The sequence below is a fragment of the Pezoporus occidentalis genome, unplaced genomic scaffold (genome assembly GCF_034315485.1).
Source record: "Pezoporus occidentalis ecotype Australia unplaced genomic scaffold, CSIRO_AGI_Poc_V1 ctg211, whole genome shotgun sequence".
In the NCBI taxonomy this organism is placed as follows: domain Eukaryota; kingdom Metazoa; phylum Chordata; class Aves; order Psittaciformes; family Psittacidae; genus Pezoporus; species Pezoporus occidentalis.
Window position 1 is genome coordinate 1,289,549 of NW_026913976.1, and position 18,802 is coordinate 1,308,350.

Genomic DNA, 18,802 nt, shown 5'->3' on the forward strand with positions numbered 1-18,802 from the left:
ATGATCTTGAGCTAGGCCTTCCTAATCCCAGTACTGCAGTATGGTAACTGTCCTCACTAGAGAAGAAAAAGTATAAGGGTTTTGCCTTATGCTAAACCCCACTTGCTTCTGATTCCCTTTTACTTGGCTTCTGACTGGTCATGGGCCATACTACTTAACTCTACTTGTAGACCTGGAATCTTTGGACTTTATGGCATGGTGGAGCAGTCAGTGTTTTCCTGTCCTGTGACTGTTCCATTACATTAACCACGAAGTTAGGCAATATCGAAGAAGAGGAAAAAATACAAAAAAAAACACCCCACCTTATCAAAGCTCTGCATGGGTGACTTATCTAGACACCAAAACTATCTACAGGGAATAACAGGCTGAATAACAGGAGAACAACTGCTGTCAGTGAAGCAGAAGTGGGAGCTGCACTTGTTCTTCTTGCTAAAAGGCAAGAACAGCATCCTTTGCTCTTGCATAACCTGCACAATAGCAGATTTATTAGTCCTGTCTTTGCCCACCTATGTCTATATTGCAGTTCTTTCTTGACGTGCAAGAAATGGTATGACAGTTGCATTCAGAAGATTCTATACAACTGGAATCACAAGAAGAAGGAGGCACATCAGCTATATTTTCTCCTGAACATATCTTTTTCTCAAATTTTAATTTCCTTTTCTGTCCTTGACTCCTAATGCCTGTGCCTCATAAAAGCGTTGACAAGGTTTGAGGAAGACTTGTGTGTTCTGGTGTAGGAAGACATTATCTAATTGGCAAAATAAGTCAACAGTAGAATATCTAATTGCAGGATCCCCGTCACCCAACACTTTTACCTTACACAATACGAATGAGATTTGTTAATATCTCTCTTATAGGATCCTTCTGGAAGCAGTGGTATTTTATGTGAGGTTCAGTGTGAGTGACTGTGAAAACTACAGCAGTGCCTTCCTTGCATTTCAAAGAGATCCCAGTTTGCTTGCATTTATTATAGAGGACTGTTTCTAATGGCATATACCATGAGTCCCATTAACCGGACCATCTGTAATAAGCTCCTAGGAACTGATAGCTATGAAAATTACAGTTTCCAAACCAGAAAGTTCTTCCTGTTACTTAATACATTTTTTAACACAGAAGGGCGTTTGTTACATGTGAGTTTTTGGCAGTAACTTCTTAGCCACCTTTTCCTGAACTTCTTGCATTTAAGAGTTGCTTTCTTAGACTGAGGCTAAATTACTTATGAATACACAAACAGTTATTTTGTTAATGCTTTGGATATTAGGGTGAATAATACCATGGCCCTAAGCAGATTTTTCATTGGGTTTTAGATGTGTGAAAACAATAAGACCAATGATTTAAAAAGAGGTTATTTATTGTAATACTTATGTCGTGTCTTTGCAGAGCTTGTTATTTTTACCAACTAAAAAGCAGGGAAATTCTCAAAAGCAGTTTAAAATAATAAACTTGTCTTCAGTCAGGAACAGATCCCATCAGCCTATTGGCTTCCACTTCTGTTTGGAAAGGAGCATTGCTGTACTCTTCAGATATGAGTTTCCCATGAGTTTTCACTGTGGGCAGTCTGTAAGTTTTGACTAGATCTTAGACAGTGACACTTCTGAAATTAACAGCTTCTGAAAGAGTCCTGAGGAACAACATTTACATGCCTTACACCTTGTATGACAGATTAGCATAAAATCTTGACCTCCTAAGACTAGCTGTTTTCTTCATGCCAGCAGAAGTCACTGAGAAAGGAGAGAGAAGGTTAAAAAAAAAAACAAAACATATATGTATATGGGGTATATATATACACCCCCATTTCAGACTGTGTTGGTCTTTTTCTCCCAAGAAGTGAAATTGTCTGTAAGAATTCACGTAATGCATGTACATGATTTTTTTACTTCATATCGAGAACTTGCATAGGATGGAAAACAAAATGCACAGCATCTGTGTTAAGAATGTATGCTTGTCCTGAGGAGCTTTGACACAGAAAGAACCTGCAGCAGTGTTTGACACAGATGTGAGCTTGCTCTGCAGTGTACGCTTCCCTAGATGGCATTTTGCTGCTGTTGCAGTGCCCCTTGGATTCTGTTTTCTTGGACCTTAACAGCTTTATCACAAACAAGTCTGACAATAAAGCAAGCCACTTGGATGTAGAGGTGCCCACATGCTTGAAGGCTACCAAGCATCTTGACAAAAATGCTTGGCATACAGAATGGTAAACAAATTCCAGAAATGTGAGCATGAAGGGTGGTCTTCCAGTAAGGGTTGTTTTGGGTTCATGCAAGGAGGTCTGCATGTATCTGAAGCACTGCAGCCATATTCCTGTATCTAACCTGTCAGTTACTACCTTGTTGCATCCCATCTCCAGCAATAGAGAGCAAATCATGATGACTACAGGAACCTGAGCAGCATACTACCCAGAAAGTGGGATGTTATCAAGAAAGTGGGATGTTGTCTATAGTACAAAAAAACCCTACCTTCACTTTCTTCCTGTCTGGAACAAATGGCATCTTATCACAACTAACTCGCTGTTCCCCTTCCAGATAGCTCAGTAGAGGATGTTGCAGATTTTACTTCCTGTCAGTTGTATTGTATCAGGCTTCATACGGAAAGATTGCTGTCCCTAACTACTAGAGATTCAGACGTAGCTCAAGCTTAGAGCCAGATGGAATCTCTTTGTTTCACTCTGAACCATTAGTAGGGCTCCAGGGTGAACTGTTCTCTCATAGACATGTGCAAACTCTTTTTTCCTTTATCAGATTGCAAACAGGCTCAAAACCTTGAGAAATTACTACAAGAATGATATATGAAAAAGAAAGAAACCACAGGAAAATATGCATGTGCACATTGGCAAAATTGCTTAGAAATGGAAGATCAATCAAAAACATAAAATCATACAGTGGCGACTTTTAAGCCATTTTTCAGCAGAGACCTACAATACTCATTCCTCTTCATTCTGGGATCAGGCCAGGTATGATGAGCAGAGTAGGCTGACTTAGGATATGGAGTCCTCGATTCTTTTCCAGAGCTCAGGAAAATCCTCAGGAACCTGCTGTTAAGCCAACACCAATAGCACTACCCATGTATTTGAACAGAATATTTGGATTAGACCCCCAATGAGCTCAGCCAAATCAATTAGCATCTTTGCTATGTCTGATCTGTATTTGGTTCAGTAATACTTCTTATACATGGCATCAGGGAGTAATGATTAATAATCATAATGTGGTTTTGAAATTCTTAAATGAAAGCGGCTACATCAGTACAATGTCTAAATATTTTAATGAGTTTGTATTTTTTTGTCAGTGCCAGTATTTTGTATGTTGTAAACTCTTCAGCACAGCATGAAACTCCAATCCCATTAAATTTTATTGAGCAACTTAATAAAATGAGTTAAATTCCAAAAAGAAAACAAAACTGAAGTATGAGCATAAAGAACAGTTTTCTAAGCCCTGCTGTGGGTCCATGCAAGGGTGCCTGGGTGGGTATGGAGCTTTCCTTACTTCATTGGTGCAGGCTACCCCTTCTTGACACATAGGTGTTAGCCACAAAGAAATAACTACAGGAGAGCTTCTTATTTCCTGTGCAGCTTCTATTATAGCAGTAGTTTACGCTACCACAGGCAAACCTGCATTCGAAAGCACTCCACATACCCAAAGCCTGACTTGCAAAAGAGAGAAATCAAAGGCAAGCAATGTTAAGTGACTTTCTGGCTCCTCTGGTGAGGTTGCCAGAGGAATTGTCAGCAATCCCAGTCTGTGAATGGCTTTTGCCCTGAGAGTGTTTTGTGGCACAGAATTGGTCTGAGTCTACTGAGTCCACATTAAGCCATCTGTCAGTATGCCGAGCAAATTCAATAGGTTTGGGTCAGTAACCTACAGACAAATACAAGTAGTGCTCCCAAGTTCAAGTGCAATATTTACCTTTTAGGAAGACTCTGTATCTCCTTCTAAGATAAATGTGAACAAGTAACAAAAAAGGTGTTTCATAGGTACGAACATTTCCCAATTGGCTTTATTTTTAATACATAAACAATCTCTTCTCATTGTTGCTTCTCCTAACCTGTAAGATCACAGAATTTGTGGGCTTCTTTGCTCATAATGATATCCTGTGATACTTAGTGGCAGAAACAGCTAAAAATAGTGGAACTCTCCTCTGCTCAGCCCTCTAGGAAAATATTTTGATAAGCCCAGGCAGCAAGCAGGAAGGCTTAAAAAGGAAAGTAAGACATACCTCTCTGGATCTGAATAAAGCTTAGGAAAGCATGGCTAAGAAACAGACTACGCTCAAGCTTTTATTTTATATTAATCAATTTGCCTATCCAATGTAAAACACATGTCATAATCCATTCAGGTAATAAGAACAAGGAATAATCTCTTTCTGAGATCTTGCTGCTCCCTCTGCACTCACATATGGCAGGTGATCAGACTTGCTTTACATTTTGTTGCTCAGCAGTATACATCAGTAAGGCTGCCAGGGAGCTACTGTTTTTCCGTCTACCATTTCCACACCGAGACAGAATTATCTGGACACAAAACAATAACAAAAAAATCAATTTTATATGGAGTGTTTATAGGTGCCCAAAAAAAAGAATGTGCTGTGGCTCAGATTATCCAGATGCTCATGATTTTTGGGTGCCGTACCCTTAGGATGAATAATATAATAACTGTAAGGTGGAGGAAGGGGTTAGAAATTAGGGAGCTAATTTTCTGGGAGTAGGCACTATTCCAGGTTGTATTTCAAGTGTATTAACACCATCTAACTTCAGTATCTAGCTTAAGTGCTGTGCCCATTGGAAGTTTGGTGCCTACACTGTGGTAAAACTGTCAGTTTCTGATTATTTCTGCAAACCCTGTCCCACAGTTTGTGGTGTAGTAGTAAAAGTGAGAATGGACCCTTGCGTTGCAGCCCTTTGTATGTGTGGTGACAAAAACACGATAAGAATTTTTGTACTTTGATTATTTTTTGTAGTATTTTATTAGCAAATTCTCTTCTTGGAAATTTAGGACAACTTCCAGTGTCACAGGTGAAAGCTGAAAGGTCTTTACAAAATCATGGCTAACTATGTGCATGTTAGTTCTGTGAATCACTGGGGTTTGTTTCCATGCTTTATGCAGTGTTTAAATATTTATAAAAACAACAACAAAACAAATCCACACCAGACCAAACAAGTACAAGCTAATTCTCAGAGTGATTTAGCATGAGTACTGTGAGCAAGAGCACATCTGCAGGCTAGTGCCCTCATTTTTCAGGCCTGCCTTGAGAAAACTTACTGTTATATAACTCAGGGCAAAGCTGGATAATGGCTTACCCGTCAGGAAAACACAAAATATCTTTGCTTCTGTGAAGTTTTGGAAAGCTCCCCTTCCCTGTGTGTTTTATGTTCTGTTTCCTGAGGAGTTCAAGTAACCAGATACCATGCCATACCCTGGAATGTGATTGTGCCAATGTAGCAAGCAAATGGCTGTCAGACTGCAGGCACTGTATTCCTTATAACAACCAAAAAACCCTAACCCAAACAAACAAAAAACAGCCACCTGAACTCCTGAATTCTATCACAGTATTCTAGGACATTTTTCAAGATGACTGTTTTCCAACAGGCAGAACTGGAACACATTTTAAAAAAAAAACCAAGTCAGTATATTTTGGTCAAGGCTCAAGTAAACTTTGGTATTGCCCTGACACTGAGTCCTCTCCATAACATCAGTTGCATATATGCTTCTTCACCTGGATTCTTACCTGTCAAATGTGAAGCATACTTTCAAGGGGGTCACTCTAACACTTAGGGCTTTTTTAAGGCTAAAATATGTTTGCTAAATATTGCATGTTTAATAGGAAATTGAATACGAAGTGGTCTTAAAATACTTTTGACTGCATAGAAATAGCTAAGAGTTCCCAGTATAAGAGTATTCCTTAGGTCATGGTTATTATTTTGATCATGGTACATATGGAAAACTGATCATCATGTATTCACAAATGCTGTAATTCGCTGTAGCGTTTGTATGGGCCTGGTACACTCTGTGTTTGGTCAGACCACTCATCTGGGATTACATACCTTTTCTATAGTCTAGGTTGGTGTGGGAGAAGCATGCTTAACAGGCTGAGCAAAGTAAGGCGCTCCCTCAAGATTGCTCAGAGAAAAAAAGCATGTTCAGAAAAGGCCTGGAGTAAAAAAAGCAGAGCTCTAGCCTACCTTTCCAAGAATTCTTAATGTCAAGTGAAGCCTGGAACTAGAAAAACATTTTAGTACCAGCCACCCTGTTATATGCATAAAACTCGTATTTTACAGGGCATGAAATATTTTTGCCATATTTGTAGTAATTTTCTCTTGTTGATGCCAATTCAAATACATGCTTCCTCTTCTGATCTTTGTTACTTACTCCTGACTAGCTCCCTGTTCATAGCTTTCCTTCCCCCAGCCTGCAGTTCTCAGGAGCATCTCATTTTTTACTTTTTTTTCCTCTTGATATTTCACTGATAAGTTTTCCATAACATCTAGATAATTTTCAGGTTATTGGTTTCATCTGTTCTTTCTTTCTGGTCTGTAGTGACTTTTCATCATTTCCATTCATTTATTATGTTTTTTTCTGTTTTCTGGTTTTGCCTTGTGGAACCTGTATTTATGCTCTAACCTCTCTCCTTTAGTAGTTTTCTATGCTGTCTAAGGAACGTAGAGTCACAAGATAAAAGGGCACTTCTCTCTCATACATTCCTTTCCCAGGAGACCAGGATTATTCCCATCAGTGCAGGACCTAACTTGTTCCTTGTTGAGGTCAATTATATAACAAATTTTCAAGCCCAGTTTTCAATCCCTGAAAAAGAAAGAACAAATCTCATCTCAAGTATGATATTTTGGTAATGATCTAAAAATTGTTTGAGGTGGTCATCTCAGGTAATTAGTTGGTTAGTGGTAGATTAAGGGGGTAAAGGAAAATTAGTGGAAACTAAGGGATAATCTAGAGGAGTAATAGTCAAGAAAGCTGTTGACAAATAGCTGTCATTTCCTTCTTGTCCACATGGACAGCTTCTGATTTCATTAAGTTTTATTTGGAAGCTATTTTGCTACTGTGAAGATTTTGAAGCTGTTGTGCAAGTGTATTTTTATTTTAACCTACTGAAATGGGCAGCTCTGTGTCCCAAGCGAAAACCTGTGAGAATTCAGGTTCTGGAATTTATCCAGTTGCCCAATGTTAGTAATGGTGATGACTGAAGATACTCATATCTTCCTTTTGTGTTTCAGAATCATAGAATCACAAAATGGATAGGGTTGGAAAGGACCTTAATGCCACTGAGTTCCAACCCCCTGCAATGGGCCTCACAATGGGCACCACCTCATGCTAGACCATGTCACCCAAGGCTCTGTCCAACCTGCCCTTGAACACTACTGGAGATGGAGCATTCACAACTTCTTTGGGCAGCCTGTTCCAGTGCTTCACCATCCTCACAGTAAAGAACTTCTCCTTATATCTAACCTGAACTTCCCCTTATATCTAACCGGAACTTTCCCCTTTTAAGTTTGAACCCGTTACCCCTTGTTTTATCACTACAGTCCCTAATGAAGAGTCCCTCCCCAGCACCCTTGTAGGCCCCCTTCAGATACTGGAAGGCTGCTGTGAGGTCTCCGTGCAGCTGTCTCTTCTTCAGGCTGAACAGCCCCAACTTTCTTAGCCTGTCTTCATATAGGAGGTGCAATCTTACTCAGTTGTCACAAATCATCTGTATTTCTTGGAATTTCAGTTATCTGAAAACATGTAGTAATGTCAAAAGAATTCAGAATGACAGTGATTCCCTCTCCTTTCCATATGGCCTAGGAAACTGATGTTATAAGGGGTGGTGAAGGAAATTGCATTAGAAGTATGTAAGAGAGAAAGTACATGAAAAGGGAAAATATTACTTACGTTTAGAAGGAATGAAAAATCTCTCTGTACATCTCTCTGTGAAGTCATTACTGTAATGTCAGTATTACATGAAACATTTTCAGAACTGCAAGATTGTAATTTTATTGGCACCACTGCAAATGCACATAGAAGGACTCACTTGTAAAGGTTAGTTTCTTTTCTGGAAAATAGGCTACATGTGCAGATATTTTAAAGAGTGCTGACAGAAGCAGGTTGTTCCTTGAACCTTCATCTATAATATAGAAGTGGCAGATCCTGAAATAAGTGTAACAGTAGACAGAATGCTCTAATTTGTGCTGATTTTCTTCTCTTACTGAATTCAAGGAGAGATGAACATACTCAACTTTAAGATGAATCCTGGCATAGAGTTTACGGGGAGGAAAAAAATGCATTTCTCTCTGCTTTGTGTCACATTCTGTGGCAAGACTAGGGAGATGCTTAAGTATTAAGATGTTAATGGACATAAAGGATCAAAATTAATTAAAGGTAATTAAGGTAATTAATTAAGGTAATTAAAAAAATCCTTTTGTGTCTGCTTCTGATGCTAGGCACACATAAAAGTTTACTGATCGAACATCTCCCAAAATATGTGTTTTCTGAAGTATAACTTAAGACTGTGTTCGTGTTGACAGAGGTACTGCCCTTGAGAGGTGCTGAAAGCCCCTTGGACTTGAAGAATATCCTGAATTTCCACTGTCTTCAGTAGGAAAAGAAAATACTCAGCACCAGGTAGGAAGTAAAAGAGACCTGATTTACTGTACAAAAAATGAGAAATCCTGAGATATATCAAGGGGGCTTGCATTTCAAAATCTTGCAAGTCCTTATGAATTCAAAATGAAATTTCATTGTTCCTTAGGTAAAAACTCTCAGGAATATGCTTGTCATTAAGCCCTGATTTAAATATATTTTATGATGTGATTGTATTTGTATTAATTACTCTCTTGGTCTTATATATGTTCATGATGATGCAAATTATTCCTTTTAATTTCCCTACATATTTTAGTTTTATAGCCTACATTAGCAGAAGTGCAATGATAGGGCTATAGAGACCTAAAATTACTGAATTTTACTCTTTCTACTCTTTTCACCTTGTGTATGTGATACTGCTAATATTGCTGACATTTATAGTAATTATGGTGAATTGCACCACATATTGGAAAAACTCCAGTGCGGAAGCTTGCTGCATATCTGACCTGTTCCTAGTAAAGGATGTGGAATTGCACCAACATAAATACTGATACAAGTTCTTTCAAATAAGGGCATCTGACAGCAAATATTTCTTTTGTATGTGGACAGAAATACAGCTCAAGAGTGTGTTAGGATTTCTGAATCTAAGTTTTGCTGTGTGTTGTCAAGAATCATCTCTAACAAAGATGAAGTATGCACCAAGTATAAAGAGTTGCACCAAGCTTTAGCCTGAAAGGGAGTAGCAAAAAGTATATTCAAAGCACTGGCAATTGATCAGTTAATGACAAAACGTGTTTAGGTGTTAACAAAACCCTTTGGTTGTGGCCTAGCTAGGGTGCAGTTAATCCACCAGTAGTTCTATACTTCGTCTTACTGTGGAACCAAATTGCTGAGATCCCAAAGCAGAAGTGGGTGTCAGAAAGACAATTACATATGATTGAGACCACAATGTGGTAGAGTTAGCTGGAGAGAAAGCCCAGCAGTCTTAAGCTGATGCAGGAAATAAATGCATAACTTTATCTAACAAGTGGAAAAACTGATGTTTAAATTATTAATCTGAATGTATCAGGAAGATGTGGTAGTGTGGTAGCTCTGTAGTAGAGGATTGGAACTCGACACAGAGGTCCCAGGTGGTGTTGGCTGACCCCTTGAATTCTGCAAGCCATTTGGGAAGTCCATGTATCATGCTGGCTTGCAATGAGGTGGGAGGGCAGAGCAGGAGGAGAGGACACAGCAGAACTGAATTATGGTGTGTCAAAAGCTGAAGTCAGACACAGAGGCAGCAGAGCAAGCGGCTGTCTTGCATGGATAGAAATCAGTGATGGCTTTTTGTTGTTTGTCTGGGGGGTTTGGTTTGGTTTGGTTTGCTTTGGGTTTTTTTGCTTGCCAGCGTGAATACCAAATGTCAAAGACTGTGAATATAGAAGTAGTTGTCTATGGCCACTCATGAATATGTAAGCAAATAGTAGTTAAGGATAAATGCTTTAGACCTGAAAGTGAACTAGTGATTCTTTAGTTAGTCGTGATTCTTTGGTAAGTAGTTGATACTTTGCCTCTTCCCAGTAGAGACGGTGGAGGAAACGTCTGTCCTGCAACCTGACCTCTCTTCATATTCCTTCCACACAGTCTGTGAGAACAAAATGGGCCGAGCCTGTAAATGGAAAATCTGCTTTTGCATATCATCACTACTTGATAAAAGTAAACAAAGCCTGTTCTCACTTCATTATTGCTACAAAAGGCTTATGGCTATTTTCTGTATGACAGAGTTTGCAGTGTACATGCATAAAAACCTAGCACCCATTTTTGAAATGCAGGTAATAAGAAACAACTTTCTTTATTTGTGTCCTTAAGTCTCTAAGACACTTCATGAAGAGTCTCCAGTAAACTGATTCACAGTAGCATAACAGCAACCTTCCTTTGAGCCCCTCAGGAAACTGAGAACTTCACTGACAGTAATGAATAGTATTGTTTCCTATGGGCTGACATCTCTTCCTGAGAGATCACTGCCTCTAGGAGTGTTCTCTAGGTTTTCCAGGCAAACTCTCTTCCACACAATATGTGGTTACTGAAAGCTGTCCTCAGATGGTCTGTGGAATTTCCCAGGCAGCCATCCCTGAAACTGAACTGGGATTAGGGAACAGCTAATTTAAGAGCTCATCTACTGTGTAAAATAAATTCAGTTCTGTCCCCAGTGTTTCCAATTTTAACTTTTACACTCAAGTGGTATAAATTATTGTCCTTACCAGCTGAGTCTGCTGTCATGCACCTTCCTGGTGCTTAAGAAAATAAAATAAAAAAGTAGTAGAGAGCCATCACAGAACAACAGGAAAATGTTTCTCAGAGCTCCACAGGCGTGAAAGCACAGCATACCCCGTCCTGCCCAGGCAGCAACGGATCTAGATGATGAGGAACATGTCCTTGGCATTGGATCTAGGCTGCTTTAAATGTAATGGTAGCTGGCCAGTAGCTGTGACCAGCACTAAAACTGCAGCTCTGACCAGCTCAGAAGTTACAGAGACAAAGCGGTGAGCTAGGGGTTTGAATAAGGTGTATCAAGTCACCCTTTTGGTTAAAAGTTGGGTCAGCACAAGCTGTAGCACTTGGACACTGCTACAAGGTGATTAACCTCTATGCTGCCTGAATGAGAAGCGAGCAACTGTGTTTATATTTGCACCTGATTACACCACAAGGCAAAATGCAGGACAGGCCTCCTTCACACCCTCTCCCCTTGCCTATACTTCTCAAAGGCCAGATGTGGCCAATCTTTTCTTTATGTAGGATGAATCTGGAGGGTAGCTAAATAGAGCTGGAGGTCTGGAGTTCTGCTGCCCCATTCCTGCCATGGGCTGATGGGAATGTAAACAAGGGTGGGAAGGAGAGAGCTTCTGTCAGCCACGAATCTATTCTCAGGAAGATGGGAAACCCGGGAGCCAAAAATATTACAGCATTGTCTTTTGGAATTGACCGAGCATGTGCGAAATCACTATCTTAATGATAAACAGTGCTAAAAACATTGGCACAACATGAATCCAGCCTCTGCAACAAAGGGGTTTGGGTTTTGTTTGTTGGGTTGTGTTTTTTTTAATAATTGAAAAAGCAGCTCATATCACATATTTCTTTATCACATCTTTAAAGACTGTTATCCTGCACCCCTCTCTGGATTGCTGTATGCTGAAAGAAATTACTCTTAGAACTATTTTCTGTAGAACTGTAGTAGACATGAATACCAAACAACTTCACAAACCACTAAATATTTGGCAACCTTCTAGTCTACTGTAATTTTTAAAAAATGCTCAAGACAAATGTTTATGTTGAAGGGGGGGGGGGGAATCCTGAGGATAGAGCTGTCAGTTAATGGATAATTTCAGCTTCCTTATATAACCCTGTTCTATAAGCCATACTTCATAAAGAGTGAATACTCTTCTAATCAAACTTTCCTCAAACCTTAAAAAATACTTAATTGTGTATGGATGCTGCTCTGGCTTTTCTGGCATGTTACATACAGGATGTCTGGCCAGTTCTCTAGTCTTCTCTCAGATATCTTACTGATCCAAAATATTTTCACCAGACACCCTGAAATGGAATCACAAGTTTGCCAATTTCCATTTCATGCATCTTCCTCAGAAAACTGAAAATTACAGCTCATGAGCACTGACGATTTGATTGCTCAACATCCAAACTTAACTCACTGGAACAAAATAACAACAAAGATCCAGATGATGATGACTGGCCTCTGTGAGACAAAATTGCTTGCAAAAAAAAGGAAAAAAAAAAAGAAATTTAAAAAAAAGTTACATTATTTCCAGCTCAGAATTTAGGCTATGAGGGAATTGGTGCTCTTAAACCACTGATAAAGTACAGGTCAACAGTTACTAGTAGGCCTTCATCAGCAAGATTATTACATTATTACACTGACATTTCCCTGAATCTGCCCAGGTCTCCAAAGCAGAAAAACAATTCTTGGTGTCTTTACACTGTGTAATTTTCAATTTTTTCAATTCTCTGAGCTCCAAGTCAGCACTTTTCTGAGAAACATATATGTCAGAAGAACAGTTCTCAACAAATGTCTCATATTCTGATTTCCTTGGATTTTACAGCAAGATTTCAAATGCTGTTGAAACTGCCAAAAAAGAAAAATGTGTTACAGTATTACAGATGATAGTATAGTCCAGCCTGAGTTTTTAACTTCTAACCAGTGCTGAGAGCTTTAGCAATCTTATTTTACTAAGCCAGGAATTCTAGGCAGAACTTTATTAAAATACGGCTGAATGACCTGTTACGGGAACCAGGCTCTGCAAGGGAATGTTTGTAAGTTTGGCAATGTAATGGTCCTGCAAGTTGGTTCATTGTTCACTAAAGCTGTAGCCTGCGACTTGAACATCTTGTCCTCTGGAAAGGGATAATCTTACCTAGATGCCAAATAAGGTGTGAGGTCCTCATATTGAAAGGATCTGCTCTGGGTCAAGTAAAAGTCTTAAATTCCTTACCTATTATCCTCTCTTCCCAAATTCATTCAAGACAAATGCTGATCCACCACCCCAGCCAATGGTTTCTAAGAAGCTTGTCCTTATTCATTCCAAGATGGGGCTACATGTTCAGGCCTCTTCTTTTCCTTCCAGAAAATCTTCTGGATGGAAGGAATATGGAAAATGGGAGAGATCTGTGGCTTTAGTAGTAAACCACACAGGATATATGATGCTATGGTAATCTGACTCTGTATGATAAAGATCCAGTTGATGTGATATTGCTAGAAGCACTCCAGGAAGCTGGTAAAGATTATAGCTAGGCCAGGTCCATTACTCCGAATAAGATTGCTCAGAATTACAGGATATTTAGAATTGAAGCCCAAGGAGGGACTGTTTTAGGAACGATTTCAGGTTTGTAGAACTGGAGAGTGAAGTGATAACCACATACAAGAATACCACATTGTAACTAAAGCCCAGAACTTCCTCAATTTCAGACTTTGGCTGACATCTTTTGTCCAAACTGATGCTTTGACTTGGAAGGTGCTGCAAATCCCCATGTAACTGTAGTCAGTGAGAGTTTCAGGAGCTGGATCTTCTAGAAACATCCCTGCTGGGCATAGCAACCACAATTTTCAGGAAGTAATGGAAGAAAATGAAATACCTATAGAGCTGAAAGGTGTGTCAGGTCAGGAGTGCACTCTCTGGGCTTGTGTATGGTAGTAGCCCAGCTGCCTCTGACATTCATGAGCTCTTGCACCAACCCAGTTCTTCTTGAAGCCTGAAAACTTTTTCTCAGTCCTTGCTCAGTGTAATGTAACTACCCCACCAAGAAGCCCAGGCAGGAATTGATAGTGAGTGTATGGGAGATTTCCAGTGACTGATATCCAAACATGTTCTGAATAGTAAGCTTTACATAGTGAATATTGTACTTGAAAAGGAATAATATGATGACTAGTGAGGGAGGGACTGTAAGCCCATGGGCAATCATCCAGAATTGGAAAGGAAGGCTTTTATAGTACTGTATATCAGTTTATAAATATCATCAGAGGGTTAAAGTAACTTCTTACAGACAGGTCATAAAAATAAGGGAACCCTAAGGGGTTCCAGGAGCAGCTTTAGTTGTGGGAACAGAGTATTTTTATTTGTAATTGGATACAGTCTACATTAGTATAGCAGCCTCTTCATTTTATGCAGTATAAAATGGGAGGGGACAGTGTCACTTCTGTCTGTGTCATCCCAGCAGATGCTCTGTGTTCAATAAAGGGCTTCAGTCCTAAAGACTACCAGCCCAACACATTTCACTGAGGAAAAAATGAGACATTACTTTAAAATGTTAAAAGCCATTATTGCCAAAACATGATCTAGAGAACCATAACATGCTCTGTGTTCAGGGCAAAAACAAGATGGATACCCTGCATCCAGCTGTCTCCTTTCTCTGCTATCATGAATTTCTGCAGGGTGTGTGGATGCAAAATTATGGGAGTACAGGCAAATCTATTATCTGGTTGCAGGTGACCTAGCTCTTTTCCATTCATTGAACTCATTCAGACTGATTCTTCGGCCCTGCTACTCTGAACTGTCAGCCTGTACCCCTCTTTGCACAGCTATCAGTGTCTACGCAGCAGTGGAGGGTCTTGCCATGCTCCTGCCCTGGCTAGCCTCCAGGACTGAGCTCCTGCTCCTTGCTTGAAGAGTGAACGCAGGCACGATCAGGCCGCCCAATAAAAAAAAAAAAAAAAACAACAAATTATATGGGGGATCATTGCAAAGCACCCAGCTGGAGGTTTGTAGCTACTTGTAAGCATTACTGTGTCTCAGGAGGTTCATATTGCCTTTACAAAGGGGTTTCATGAATAAAAGCAATGGGGATTTTTAAATTCCAGTCGGATTATTTCTCCCCCAAATCGCAGAAGGGGAAGATTGTGCCTTCTCCCTCCTGCGTTGTTTCAGTCCCCGCAGAGATGCCCGCAGGCCTGTGCCGCGGGTGAATGCCGGCAGAGCGCCGGGGACGGGAGAGGGGGACGGACCAGGGCCCGGGTCACGGCCCATCAGCGGCCTTCCCCGGCCGCCCTCTGCCGGCCGCCTGCGGGCTGCTGCTCTGTGGCCGTCTCGTATTTTGCTGCTGTCAGCCGTCAAAGGTGGAAATTACACATTGTGGGGAGGCCGGATAAGAGTCGATGACCCTAAACCACCAAAAAGTGTATTTTAAAAGGGATTTTAAAGCCAGAGCTTTAAAGTACACTGCCTGAAGTTAAACATTTAGATGCGTATTTAGGCATCAAAGTAAACAGGGGGCTGATTTTTAAGATGTGTGGAACAACTCAAGTTTTCCACCCAGAGGCTGTATATTTGTTAATTTCCTCTCAAAATCTGGCAGCCTCTTTGGATCTTTAGGAATGGAGTTGCAGTTTTAGCAATCCAGAGAAGCCTGAGAGTATCTCTCAAATCTTTGCTAGGGAACTGAGAGCTCAAATCCAGAAAAAAAAACTGAGGCCCCTATTCTGAAACACAGCAGGCATATGGATGCCTCTGTTCAGGAACAAGATAAAAACAAGCAAAAAACCAACCAAACAAAAAGCAGGTCCTCTCTATTTGCTCACTTTCCTGCCTTGCCAGTCTTGTAAGGCTTTCCTCAGAACTGCAGTTTCCACATCACAGCTAGATCCTTGAGAATGAGTGTGCTACCTTGGGAGAAGACAGAAGTGGGCTCAAACCCCCTAGACCGGTGGGGATTCTCCTTTCTGAGCCTGTGTTCCAGTCCTTATGCTGCGATAGGAAACAAAGTATGGTTCTCCCCTTTGTCCATCTTTTTTCTTTTTTTTTCCTAAAGAAAACAAGAGCAGTAACCCCCAGTTGTGAAAACAGACTGATCACATAGCTAAAACCATGACACTTCTGCTGCTGTCGCATAACTGTGTTAGCGGGGAGGACTGTAGCTGCTCCTCTCTTTTGATCATTTACGTTCACCTGGCTTAGGCAGCTCTTGATCCCCTGGCCTCCTGATGAAGGAATAGTTTGCCCCCAGTATGCATAATTTCAGCAGAGCATAGCATGAAGTCATGTGGCGAAAAGTGTGCTGATTAAACCCACCACTCAGTAAGTTTTTTATTATTAAGGGTATGACTTCAAGGTGGGAGTCAGTATTGCGGATTGTGCAAGCGATGGGGTTAAGATCTGGGACCTAGGGGTGGGCAGGTGCCATATGATGATGATGGCTGAGGCCCACAGGTGTGCCACGTCTGGTTTCCTGCAATCACTAAGAAAGCTGCCCACTGCATAAGCAGAAATAGCGTGAGAGCAAGGCTGGTAGCAGTCCACAGAGAAACTAAGGCAGAGAAACACTGTCAAAAATGCTGCCGACAGCAGCACCAGACGTGCTAGACCTTGGCTTATTTGTATCACTGCAGAAGATAAAATGGTTATAGAGCATTTCTCTAATTTTGTAGTATTTTGATACATGACCTGTATAAGAAATAGTGTGGCCAGGAGGGCCAGGGCAGTGATCATCCCCCTGTGCTCATCACTGGTGAGGTTACACCTCAAATACTGTGTTCAGTTCTGGGCCCCTCACTACAAGAAAGACACTGAGGTGCTGGAGTGGGTCCAGAGAAGGGCAACAAAACTGGTGAAGGGTCTGGAGAACAAGGCTGGTGAGGAATGGCTGAGGGAATTGGGGTTGTTTAGTCTCGAGAAGAGAAGGCTCAGGGGGTACCTTATCATTACACCTACCTGAAAGGAGGTTGCAGTGAAGTGGGAGTCAGTCTCTTCTCCCAAGTAACAAGTGACAGGGCAAGAGGTAATGGCCTCAACCTGCACCAGGGGAGGTTTAGATTGGATATTAGGAAAAATTTCTTCACAGAGGGGGTGATCAGGCATTGGAACAGGCTGCCCAGAGCGGTGGTGGAATCATTGTTCAAATTGTGGAAGTGTTCAAAAACTGTGTAGATGCCCTCAGTGATATGGTTTAGTGGTGGACTTGGCAGTGCTGGGGTAATGGTTGGGCTTGATGATCTTAAAAGTCTTTTCCCAACCTAGTTGGTCCTATGATTCTATGATTTTTGGCTCAGGAACTTCTTGCTCTGTTGAGACATGAATGAAACTTCAAGCAGTGGGAGTACCACTGAGTTGGTCCTTTACTCCACACAGTTTCACAGCCCTTGGATGATGAATGTGGAAAGATGAAGAGTATTATCCACAAGCAATAAGAAAAATGTTGTCAGTCATGAAAATCTTTAAAAAAACCTTACTAGTTTTTCAAAACTAATAGGTGTCAGATAATGAAAATAGATTAGCATAGCATTTACATACTTCCATCTCTTAAAAAAATTACTGTAATAATCCTTTTGCAAAAATGCAGTGAAGGGGTGTGACAGACTGTTATATTTAGGTCACACATGCAGAATATCCTTCCATTATGTTGTATTTAAGTATATGTTTAACACAATTTGCCATGTACCATACATAGTATGCCAGAAACAAAAGGTGCCACCTCATGTTCTGGCTTTTAGCGTTAATTTGAACTTCCCTGCAAGACAAGAGAAGGTGAAAATACATTATTTCTACCCTATTTTCCTAGGTGTCTTGGAGCAGTTCCCCATTTGGTTAGCCCCTAGAATCATCTTCTGATCACCTTTCTTCTTCTAGTCTCTCTGACTGAAACCTTTCTAGGTGTCTCCAGCCTCCTGGTATCAGCTTTTCTCCTATTAGACAGCTAGGTAAACCTCTGTTGCAATTCCAGGTTACTTTTGGTCTCAGTGCCTGGTCTGTCTTTAGAGCTATGCCAGATATCACTGATGGATTTAGCTACAAAGTTTCTTTTAAGACATTTCATAAAGGCGTCGATGGGACCCAAGTAGTTGAACCTCCCACAGCTGCTTTTCCAGATCTAGTAACTCCGTATTAGCTTCAGTTCTTCCAGGGCAAGCATTGCTGGTGCAATGAGCATAGCTATAAAGATACTGCATCCTCATGGCCCCGTCATCTAGAAGGCCTTGTGGATACAGTTTCCAGTCAAGAAAGCGATCCCTAATCCTTGCTGGGCTTAGCACTCAAGAGGCTCTCTTTTCTGGACACTGTAGCTGTTAGCTTGCGGTGCGTCCATTCACTGCTTCCTTTTCTACATCATCTGCATCCAGGGATACTGGGTGCCGCACTAAGTCTAGCAAAATGACTCCAACTATTCCCCAAAACTGCAATAAAACTGAAACAATACAGCCAATACTTTGATGTTTCTTTCTTACTAAATCTAAAATATGGCTCTTACCAGCTCTAGAAATCTTCCCAACAGCCTTCCTGATAAAATGCAATATTTAGTTGACTAACAATGTTGGCATTTTAAAAACACTTTGCAGAAAAATGTGAGTAGATGGAATGTCTTTTCCCATCAGTACAATTAGTTTCTAGGTGCCTGCACAAAGAAGGATCATGGATGGACACCTAAGAAAATGAAAAAATAGTGCATTTATTGATCAAAATTAAAAAAACAAGCACTCCTTCTAGTGGGCCAAAAAGGCTTGAGAGGCAGACAAAGCAAATAATTCCACTCATTCCTTCAAGACAAAATATAAATCAGTGCAGACATTGTGCTGAAAAGAAAGTTCTCCAGAAATATTTCAGGTTCATGGTTTTGCAGCATTCTCTCCAGTACAGGTTCCCTAGTGTTTACTGACTTAATGTTTTAGATTGATACTATAAATTACCAATCTTCACAAATTTTACTCTCCATAAGATGCTGCACTAAATTTCCAAGATCTTGCGCAGCCCAGTTTGGTCCTG

General features: G+C 40.6%; 1 long non-coding RNA gene across 1 annotated transcript in view; it reads left to right on the plus strand.

Moving 5' to 3' along the window:
• Nucleotides 1-18,802, plus strand: part of LOC134164110 (uncharacterized) — a 126,322-nt gene that overhangs the window by 12,996 nt on the left and 94,524 nt on the right. Inside the window, exons 4-5 of the long non-coding RNA XR_009964997.1 lie at nt 7,526-7,662; nt 8,507-8,603. This is a non-coding gene — a long non-coding RNA (uncharacterized LOC134164110). The remainder of the gene's footprint in view (nt 1-7,525; nt 7,663-8,506; nt 8,604-18,802) is intronic.